Source organism: Aotus nancymaae, unplaced genomic scaffold (assembly GCF_030222135.1).
Source record: "Aotus nancymaae isolate 86718 unplaced genomic scaffold, 86718_ANA_hifiasm-v0.15.2.pri h1tg000028l, whole genome shotgun sequence".
NCBI lineage: Eukaryota > Metazoa > Chordata > Mammalia > Primates > Aotidae > Aotus > Aotus nancymaae.
The window spans coordinates 12,027,328-12,038,172 of record NW_026988441.1 but is presented as its reverse complement, the minus strand read 5'-3'; the positions used below and the strand labels follow the sequence as shown (position 1 = coordinate 12,038,172).

Sequence of the window (10,845 nt, the reverse complement as noted above, 5' to 3'; positions counted from 1 at the left end):
CGGGGTTTGTGCCGAGGAAGCTCTCTGTTTCCTCTCCTCTCATTCCTGCTTTTGTCCTTACTTTCTCTTTCCTGTCTGTTTACATTTTGGTTTCCCAGACCACACTTCGAGAATCAAGGCTGATGGGACCTCTGTCCCCATCAGGGGAGGAGGACTCCCCCGTCTCCAGCAGTGACTGCTATTGTGTCCTGGCTTTGGGTCTCTCAGCAGCACACAGAGAACCCTGGCATATCCAAATGTGGTAATTATTTCCTTTGAGACACAGTGAGTTTCCAGGTCTCTTCATGTTCTCCAGTGCTCTGGGAAGGTAGGAAGACACGCAGCAGGAAGGTGAGAGAGGTGGCTCTGGGGGATAGAAAGGGGCTTATTGGGGGATGACTGGGGAGGGACCAGCCCTCTGTCTGTAGTTTCACTAGGCAGGCCTCTGTCCCAGGGACAGAGACCCAGGCCCAGGGGTCTCAGGCAGAGATACAGCTCCTGGGTGTGGAGGGAGGTATCCTGGGAAGAGAGGACTGTGGTGGAGGGAAGTGGGTGTCTCTGGGCTCTGCTGTCCTTGGGGAAGGCTTCAGGGGCACCCTCCCTCTCCATGTCTGTTGGCTGAGCTGAGGCTCAGGGCCTGTCCATGTTCTTCCTGACCGTCCCAGGTGGCTTCTGTTCTCTATGAGGCTGACTGTCCTGTGGTCACCGCACCTACCCCATGGGTGGTGTCAGGAGGGAATGGGGAGCTACACAGGGACCCCTTGTGGAACAGGGTCCTCAGAGCACCCTGGAAGGGACAGAGCAGGTATGTGGGAGGGCCCAGAAGGGTCTTTTGGAGCAAGGGATGGAAAGTGGGCTCTACCTTTACCTCCTTAGCAAAGCCAGGTTCACAACCAGGGGAATCCATTTCCTGAGTGTTGTCTGTGTGCAATGTCTCCCCCTGGAGGGCAAGATGAGACCTGCGGCCTTGCCCGGGGCTGCCCCAGGGATGCTGACCAGGGTCCACATGATGTGGGCTGGCCCTGACCCCTGGGCAGAGGTGGGCTCTGACCTCCAGGCTTCAAGGTCAAGTCACCCCAGGTCCTGTTCATTGCGTGTCCGCAGGCTGCCCTACTCCATGCAGTGCAGGATGAGCCCAGGGAGATTCGAGAGAACTGTCCACTAGAACTGTCCCAGAGGTTTGAGAGAAAAAAAAATGGCCCAGTGAGGTGTCTCTGGGGGCTTTAGAATGAAATCCTGTCGTGTGACAATGTGAATGGAACTGGAGAATGTTAAGTTAAATAGGAACAGAAAGTTAAGCACCACATGTTCCTACTAGTATGTGGAACGTGAAAACAGTTGATTTCATAGAAGGAAAAAGTAGAATAGAGGATACCAGAGGCTGGGAAGGGTAGAGAAATGGAGAGACATGAAAGATTTGTTAAAGGATATAAAATTACAGCTAGATAGGAGGAGGAATAAGTTCTAATGTTCTATACCACTGTAGGATGGCTATAGAGTTTATTTATTCATTTTTTTGAGACAGGGTCTCGCCCTGTTGCCTAGGCTGGAGTACACTGCAGCCTCAACCTCCTGGGTTGAGTGATCCTCCTGCCTCAGTCTCCCATGTAGCTGGAATTATAGGTGCATGCCACTATGCTTGGCTAATTTTTTGTTTTGTTTTTTCATTTTTTTTTTTTAAAAAAGAGACAGGGTATCACGATATTGCCCAGGCTGGCCTTGAACTTCTGAGCTAAAGCGATCTTCCCATCTAGGCCTCTCAAAGTACTAGGATTACAGGCACGAGCCACCATGACAACCAAATGTTTTGATTTTTTTTTGTAGAGATTGGTCTCATTATGTTGCTCAGGCTGGTCTCTAACTCTAGGCTCAAGCAGTCCTCCCGCCTTGTCCTTCCAAAGTGCTGAGATTATAGGTGTGACCCACCAAACCTGGCCTGACTATAGTTAACAATAATATATAGTTCCAAGTACCTAGAAAGAGGATACTGAATGTTCCCAACACAAAGAAATGCTAAATGTTTGAGATGATGGATAGGCTAATTATCCTGACCTGATCACTATACCTTGTATGTATTACATTGCTATGGACCCATAAGTAGGTACAATTATTATGTGTCAACTAAAAAAATACAATTAAAAAGTCATTTAGAGCTAAATCATGATGTGACATGTTGTTTTTTTTTACCTCTCATCTCATGACAAACAACACTTGGCAATGGTAAAACATGCTCAGGAGCTGTGGCTTTTTGCTTTAGTGCACAAACCAGTTTGTTTGTGAGAATGTGCCACCTAATCTGAGTGAACCTACATGAGATCATCACCCTTCCTTGGGGACCTCAGAGAAGGACTTATAACCGCTGACTCAGGTATGTGGAGGAGGTTGCAGGCGAGCCACTTGCTGGAAGGAAGGCCTGTGGGCCAGCTTGAGGAGGAATCCATTTGTGGAGGCCACCAGATGGGGCCACCAGGGCCTGGGTGAAGAGGGCCTGAGGGCACAGGACCCAGGGGGAGAGAGAAGGTGGTCCACGTTATCATGCAGGCAAGTGCTTCAAGTGTCTCTTAACTCATGCACGGCAGGCAACTCACACGGTAACATAGCAACTCAGCAAATAAAATGAGGATATTGGCTGGGTGCAGTGGCTCACGCGCATAATCTCAGCACTTTGGGAAGCCAAGGTGGGTGGATCACCTGAGGTCAGGAGTTCAAGACCAGCCTGACCAACATGGTGAAATCCCGTCTCCACTAAAAATACAAAGATTAGCTGGGCGTGATGGCACACACCTGTAGTCCCAGCTACTTGGGAGGCTGAGGCAGGAGAATTGCTTGAACCCAAGAGGTGGAGGGTGCAGTGAGCTGAGATCTTGCCACTGCACTCCAGCCTGGGTGACAGAGCAGGACTCCGTCTCAAAAAAAAAAAAAAAAAAAAAAAAAAAGAAAACAACATAAGGATAAATCTTTATGACCTCAGATATGGCAATGGACTTTTTAGATGCGACACAAAAACATGAACAACAAAAGGAAAAAATAAACTGGACTTTATCAAGATGAAAACCTTTTGTGCCTCAAAGGACATTATCAAGAAAGTGAAAAGATCACCCACAGAATGGGAGAAAAAATTTGCAGACCATTATATGAATAAGATTTTATGTTCAGAAACTATAAAGAACTGCTACAGCTCAACAATAACAAAAACCCAAAAACCTGATTAAAAATGGGCAATGGACTCAGATGGACATTTCTCCAAATGATATACAAATAGTCAATAAGCACATGAAAAGACATCATTAGACTTGGCATCAACAGTCATTAGTGAAATGCAAATCAAAACCACGGTAAGACACCACATCATACCTGCAACAATTGCTACAATTCATTTAAAATGTTAAATAAGAATTGTTGGCAATATGTGGAGAAGCTGGAATCCTCATACATTGCTGGTAGGAATGTAAAATGGCACAGTCACTGTGGGAAACGGTTTGGCTGTTCCTTAAAAAGCTAAACATAGAATTATCATATGAAACAGCAATTTCATTCCTAGGTATATGCCCAAAGAATTGAAAACAGGGACTCAACCAGATACTTGCATGAGAATGTTCATTGCAGCATTGTTCCCAAAGGTAAAATGTAGAAACAACCCAAGTGGGCTGGGCACAATGGTTCACGCCTGTAATCCCAGCACTTTGGGAGGTTGAGGTGGGGCAGATCACGAGATCAGGAGTTCAAGACCAGCCTGACCAATATGGTGAAACCTCATCTCTACCAAAACTAAAAAAATTAGCTGGGCATGGTGGCGCGTGCCTGTAGTCCCAGCTACTTGGGAGGCTGAGGCAGGAGAATCACTTGAACCTGGGAGGCAGAGGTTGCAGTGAGCCAAGACTGTGCCACTGCACTCCAGCCTGGATGACAGAGCAAGACTCCATCTCAAAAAAAAAAAAAAAAAAAAAGAAAAGAAAAAAAAAAATCCAAGTATCCATCAACACATGAATGGATAAACAAATATGGCGATAGGCGATACATATACTAGAATGTTAATCAGCCTTAAAATGGAGTGAAGCTCTGACATATGCTGCAACATGGATGGACCTTGGAAACATTATGCTAAGTGAAATAAGCCAGAAACAAAGTGACACATGTGTATGATGCCATTTATATGAAAAATCAAGAATAGCTAAATGCAGAGACAGAAAGTAGATTAGAGATTATCAAGATCTGGGGGCAGGGAGCAATGGGGAATTATTTTTTAAAAAACATTAAAAAAATTTTAATGTTTGTGGGTATATAGTAGGTATATATATTTATGGGGTACACGAGACATTTTAGTACAGGCATGCACTGTATAATAATCACATCATGGAAAATTGGGTATCTATCCCCTCAAGTATTTATCCTTTTTGTTACAAACAATCTAATTATATTCTTTTAGTTACTTTAAAATATACAATTATTGTTGACTATAATCCCCTTGTGCTATTGAATAGTAGATCTTACTCATTCTTTCTATATATTTTTTGTATACCCATTAACCATCCCCGTCTCTCCCCTATCCTACCACTACCCTTCTAGTTTCTGGTAACCATCCTTCTCTTCTTTATTTCCATGAGTTCAATTGTTTTGATTTTTTTTGAATTTTTAAAAATTATACTTTAAGTTCTGGGGTACATGTGCAGATCTTGCAGGACTGTTACATAGTATACACCTACCATGATGGTTTGCTGCCTCCATCCCCCCATCACCTACATTAGGTATTTCTCCTAATGTTATCCCTCGCCAATCTCCTCAGCCCCTGCTATCCCTCCTCTAGCCCCCCACCCCTCAACAGACCCCAGTGTATGATGTTCACCTCCCTGTGTCCATGTGTTCTCATTGTTCAATACTCACTTATCAGTGAGAACATGCAGTGTTTGGTTTTCTGTTCTTGTGTCAGTTTGCTGAGAATGATGGTTTCCAGCATTATCCATGTCCCTGCAAAGGTCATGAACTTATCCTTTTTTTATGGCTGCATAGTATTCCATGGTGTATATATGCCACAGTTTCTTTATCCAGTCTATCACTGATGGGCATTTGGGTTGGTTCCAGGTCTTTGCTATTGTAAGCAGTGTTGCAGTGAACATACGTGTGCATGTGTCTTTATAACAGAATGATTAATAATCCCTTGGGTATATACCCAGTAATAGGATTGCTGGGTCAAATGGTATTTATATTTCTAGATCCTTGAGGAATTGCCATACTGTTTTCCACAATGGTTGCACTAATTTACACTCTCAACAGTGTAAAAGCATTCCTATTTCTCCACATCCTCTCCAGCATCTGTTATCTCCAGATTTCTTTAATGATCACCATTCTAACTGGCAGGAGATGGTATCTCAATGTAGTTTTGATTTGCATTTCTCTAATGACCAGTAATGATGAGCATTTTTTCATATGTTTGTTGGCCACATAAATGTCTTCTTTTGAAAAGTGTCTGTTCATGTCCTTCACCCACTTTTTGATTTTTTTTTTTTTTGTGAATTTGTTTTAGTTCTTTGTAGACTCTGGATATTAGCTCTTTGTCATATGGGTAGCTTGCCAAAACTTTTTTCCATTCTGTTGGTTGCCAGTTCACTTTAATGATTGTTTCTTTTGCTGTGCAGAGCACTTAAGTTTGATTAGGTCCCATTTGTCTATTTTGGCTTTTGTTGTCATTGCTTTTGGTGTTTTAGTCATGAAGTCCCTGCCTATGCCCTTGTCCTGAATGGTATTGCCTAGGTTTTCTTCTAGGGTTTTTATGGTGTTAGGTCTTATGTTTAAATCTTTAATCCATCTGAGTTAATTTTTGTATAAGGTGTAAGGAAGGGGTCCAGTTTCAGCTTTCTGCACATGGCTAGCCAGTTTTTCCAGCACCATTTGTTAAACAGGGAATCCTTTCTCCATTGCTTGTTTTTGTCGTGTTTGTCAAAGATCAGATTGTTGTAGATGTGTGACATTACTTCCGAGGCCTCTGTTCTGTTCCATTGGTCTATATCTCTGTTTTGGTACCAGTACCATGCTATCTTGATTACTGTAGCCTTGTAGTATAGTTTGAAGTCAGGTAGCTTGATGCCTCCAGCTTTGTTCTTTTTGCTTAGGATTGTCTTGGCTATGTGGGCTCTCTTTTGGTTCCATGTGAAGTTTAAGGTGGTTTTTTCCAGTTATCTGAAGACAGTCAGTGGTAGCTTGATGGGGATAGCATTGAATCTATAAATTAATATGGGCAGTATGGCCATTTTCATGACATTGATTCTTCCTAACCATGAGCGTGGAATGTTTTTCCATCTGTTTGTGTCCTCTCTTATTTCCTTGAGCAGTGGTTTGTAGTTCTCCTTGAAGAGGTCCTTCATGTCCTTTGTTAGTTGTGTTCCTAGGTATTTTATTCTCTTTGTAGTAATTGTGAATGGGAGTTCGCTCATGATTTGGCTCTCTGTGTGTCTGTTATTGGTGTGTAGGAATGCTTGTGATTTTTGCACATTGATTTTTTATCTTGAGACTTTGCTGAAGTTGCTTATCATCTTAAGGAGATTTTGGGCTGAAACAATGGAGTCTTCTAAATATATTTGTTTTGATTTTTAGATCCCACAAATAAGTGAGAACATATGATGTTTGTCTTCCTGTGCCTGGCTTATTTCACTTAACATGATGACCTTTAACTCCATCCATCTTGTTGCAAATGACAGAATCTCATTCTTTTTTTTATGGCTGAATAATACTTTGTTGTGTGTAAGTACCACCTTGTCTTCATTCATTCATCTGTTGATGGACACTTAGGTTACTTCACAATCTTGGCTGTTGTGAACAGCTCTGCAACAAACATGAGAGTGCAGATATCTCTTTGATATACTGATTTTCTTTCTTTTGGGCATATACCCAGCATTAGGATTGCTGGATTGTATGGTAGTTCTATTTTTAGTTTTTTGAGGAATCTCTGAACTCTTCATAGTGGTTGTGCTAATTTATGTTCCCACCAACAGTAAGGGTCCCCTTTTCTCCATATCCTTGCTAGCATTTGTTATTGCCTGTCTTTTGAATAAAAGCCATTTTAACTGGGGCAAGATGATATCTCATTGTGGGCTTTATTTGCATTTCTCTGATGATGAGTGATGTTGAGCACCTTTTCATACGCCTGTCTTTCAGATGTCTTCTTTTGAGAAAGTCTATTCAGATATTTTGCCCTTCTTTTAATTGGATTATTAGATTTTTTTTCCATAGAGTTGTTCGAGCTCCTTATATGTTCTGGTTGTTAGCCTTTCTAGTACTTTAAGATGCATTGTTAGGTTTTAGGTTATTATTTGAAGTTTTTCTCTTTTTTTGATGTAGGCACTTACAGCTCTATATTTCCCTCTTAGTACTGCTTTTGTTGTATCCCACAGGTTTTGGTATGTTGTATTTTCATTATCATGTGTTTTGAGAAATATTTTTTTCTTTTTTTTTGAGATGGAGTTTTGCTCTTGTTGCCCAGGCTGGAGTGCAATGGCACGATCTCAGCTCACTGCAACCTCCGCTTCCCGGGTTCAAGTGAGTCTCCTGCCTCAGCCTCCCAAGTAGCTTGGATTATAGGCATGCGCCACCACGCCTGGCTAACTTTTGTATTTTTAGTAGAGATGGGATTTCTCCATGTTGGTCAGGCTGGTCTCGAGCTCCCAACCTCAGGTAATCTGCCTGCCTTGGTCTCCCAAAGTGCTGGGATTATAGGCATTAGCGACTGCCCCTGGCCTGTTTTGGGAAAAATTTCAATTCCTTCTTAATTTCTTTGTTGAATCACTGGCCATTTAGGAGCATATTGTTTGATTTCCATGTGTTTGTATAGTTTCCAAAATATCTCTTGTTATTGATTCCTAGTTTTATTCCATTGTAGTCAGGGAAGATGCTTGATATTACTTCAATTTTTTGAATGTTTTAAGACTTGTGTTGTGACCTAATATGTGGCTTGTTCTTGAGAATGATCAATGTACTGAGGAGAAGAATGTGTATTTTGCAGCCATTGGATGAAGTGTTCTATAAAGATCTATTAGGTCCATTTGTTCTATAGTTCAGATTAAGTCTGATGTTTGTTGATTTTCTGTCTGGGAGATCTGTCTAATGCTGAAAGTGGGGTGTTGAAGTCTCCAGCTATTATGATATTAGGGTCTACCTCTCTCTTTAGCTCTAATAATATTTGATTTATATATCTGGGTGCTCCAGTTTTGGGTGCATATATGCTTACAATTGTTTTATCCTCTTGCTGAATTGACCCCTTTATCATTGTATAATGACCTCCTTTATCTCTTACAGTTTTTGTCTTTTTTTTTTGAGACAGAGTCCCACTCTGTCACCAGGCTGGAGTGTAGTGGTGTGATATCAGCTCACTGCAACCTCCAAATCTCTGTTTTTTTTTTTTTTTTTTTTTACATTCTCCTTCCCCATCCTCTTAATACAGTTGTGTCATAAGTTTGGATTCTATTGATATTTATGTTTACATGTATAATGAGTTGTGCTATGAAGACAATTTCTTGTACTCCCCCCCCCTTTTTTTTTGCTACTAATAAGTGCTTTACACTTGCTTGAAGAAGTGAATGATACACCATCCCAAAACATACCAAACTGGTAATTTGATTATTATTATTATTTTTTTTAAGAAGAAAAAAAGAATGAAGGAGAGGAAGAAAAAGGAAGAGAAAGAGAAAGAGGGAGAGAGAATGGGAGTATTGCTTTATTGCCCAGGCTAGAATGCAGTCTAAAAATGGGAATTGAAAACCTCTTTTATGCCAATAATTGTGCTTAACAATGGAGACAGGAAGGAATAAGGGAAAAAAATAACAAACAAGCAGCCAACCAATATTTCATTTAAATGAAATGCTATGAAATGCTATGCAATTATTGAGGAGTGATTTATTTCCAATTATGTAGTCACTTTTGGAATAGGTGTGATATGGTACTGATAAGAATGTATGTTTTGTGTATTTGAAGTGGAGAGTTCTATAAATGTTTATTAAGTTTACTTGTTCCAGGTCTGAGTTCAAGTCCTGGATATCCTTGTTAATTTTCTGTCTCGATGATCTGTCTAATATTGACAATGTGATGTTACAGTCTCCCACTATTATTGTGTGGGAGTCTAAGTCTCTTTATAAGTCATTAAGAACTTGTCTTATGTATCTGGGTGCTCCTGTATTGGGTGCGTATATATTTAGGATCATTAGCTCTTCTTGTTGCATTGATCCTTTTACCATTATCTAATGTCCTTCTTTGCCTCTTTTGATATTTGTTGCTTTAAAGTCTATTTTATCAGAGGTGAGAATTGCAACTCCTGCTTTTTATTTATTTATTTATTTTTGCTCTCTGTTTAGTTGGTAAATCTTCCTCTGTCCCTTTGTTTTGAGTCTTTGTGTATCGTTACATGTGAGATGGGTCTGGATGCAGCATACCGATGGGTTTTGGCTTTTAATCCAGTTTGATTAATAATAATATATGTGAGTTTAATACTGCCATTTGTTCTAGCTGGCTGTTTTGCCCATTAGTTGATGTAAATTCTTCATTATGTTAATGCTGTTTACTTTTTGATATATTTTTGGAAAGGCTGATACTGATTGTTCCTTTATATGTGTAGTGCTTCTTTCAGAAGCTCTTGTAAAGCAGGCCTGGTGGTGGTGAAATCTCTAAGTACTTGCTTGTTCGAAAAAATTTTATTTTTCCTTCGCTTTTGAAGCTCAGTTTGGCTGGATATGAAATTCTGGGTTGAAAGTTCTTTTCTTTAAGGATGTTGAATATTGGCCCCCACTCTTTTCTGGCTTGTAGGGTTTCTGCTGAGAGATCTGCTGTAAGTCTGATAGGCTTCCCTTTGTGGGTAACCTGACCTTTCTCTCTGGCTGCCCTTAGTATTTTCTCCTTCATTTCAACCCTAATGAATCTGACGATTATGTGCCTTGGGGTTGGTCTTCTTGAAGAATATCTTTGTGGTGTTCTCTGTATTACCTGGAGTTGAATATTGTCTTGCCTTACTAGGTTGGGAAAGTTTTCCTGAATAATAGCCTGAAGAGTATTTTCCAACTTGGATTCATTCTCTTGGTCACATTCAGGTACATCTATCAAACGTAGATTAGGTCTTTTCACATAGTCCCATATTTCTTGGAGACTTTGCTCATTCCTTTTTATCCTTTTTTCTCTAATCTTGTCTTCTGCTTGATCAATTTGACTGTTAAAACTTGTGCATACTTCGCGAAGTTCTCGTGTTGTGTTTTTCAGCTCCATTAATTCACTTATATTCCTCTCTAAATTGTCTGTTCTCATTAGCATTTCGTCAAACCTTTTTTCAAAGTTCTTAGTTTCTTTGCATTGGGTTAGAACAAGTTCTTTTAATTCACAGAAGTTTCTTATCATCCACCTTTTGAAGCCTACTTCTGTTAATGGAATGCCCTCATTCTCCATCAGGCCTTGTTCTGTTGCTGATGAGGAACTGTGATCCCCTGTAGAGGGAGAGGCATTCTGATTTTGGGTATTCTCTTCCTTTTTAGACTGGTTTCTTCCCTTCATTATAGATTTATCCATCTGTCGTCTTTGTAATTACTGACTTTTTAATTAGATCTCTGAGTGGACATCCAACTTGTTGATTCCCTCGCCAAAATCTGAGCAATCCACTGCGCCAGCCAAAACAGTGGTGTTAAGATTGATGGTGCTTTTCTGCCTGGGAATCTCCGATCTGGCTCCCTTCTTGAGTCCATCCTTCAATCAGCTGAATAGGCGACTCTGCCTTCCTGGAGCTCCAGACGTCAGCCAAAAGGGGACCCAGTCCTGCTTACTCTGCACCAAGAACCACCGCACCAATGCGCCGGCCACAAGAGTTGCGCTGGCGACCCATGGGGCTCCTCCGCTGGGAAC

At 41.0% G+C, this 10,845-nt stretch overlaps 1 long non-coding RNA gene across 1 annotated transcript in view; it reads left to right on the top strand.

The window, feature by feature from the left end:
- LOC105723483 (uncharacterized) overlaps positions 1-10,845 on the top strand; it is a 126,798-nt gene that overhangs the window by 87,787 nt on the left and 28,166 nt on the right. The window contains exon 3 of the long non-coding RNA XR_001108834.2: positions 99-330. This is a non-coding gene — a long non-coding RNA (uncharacterized LOC105723483). The remainder of the gene's footprint in view (positions 1-98; positions 331-10,845) is intronic.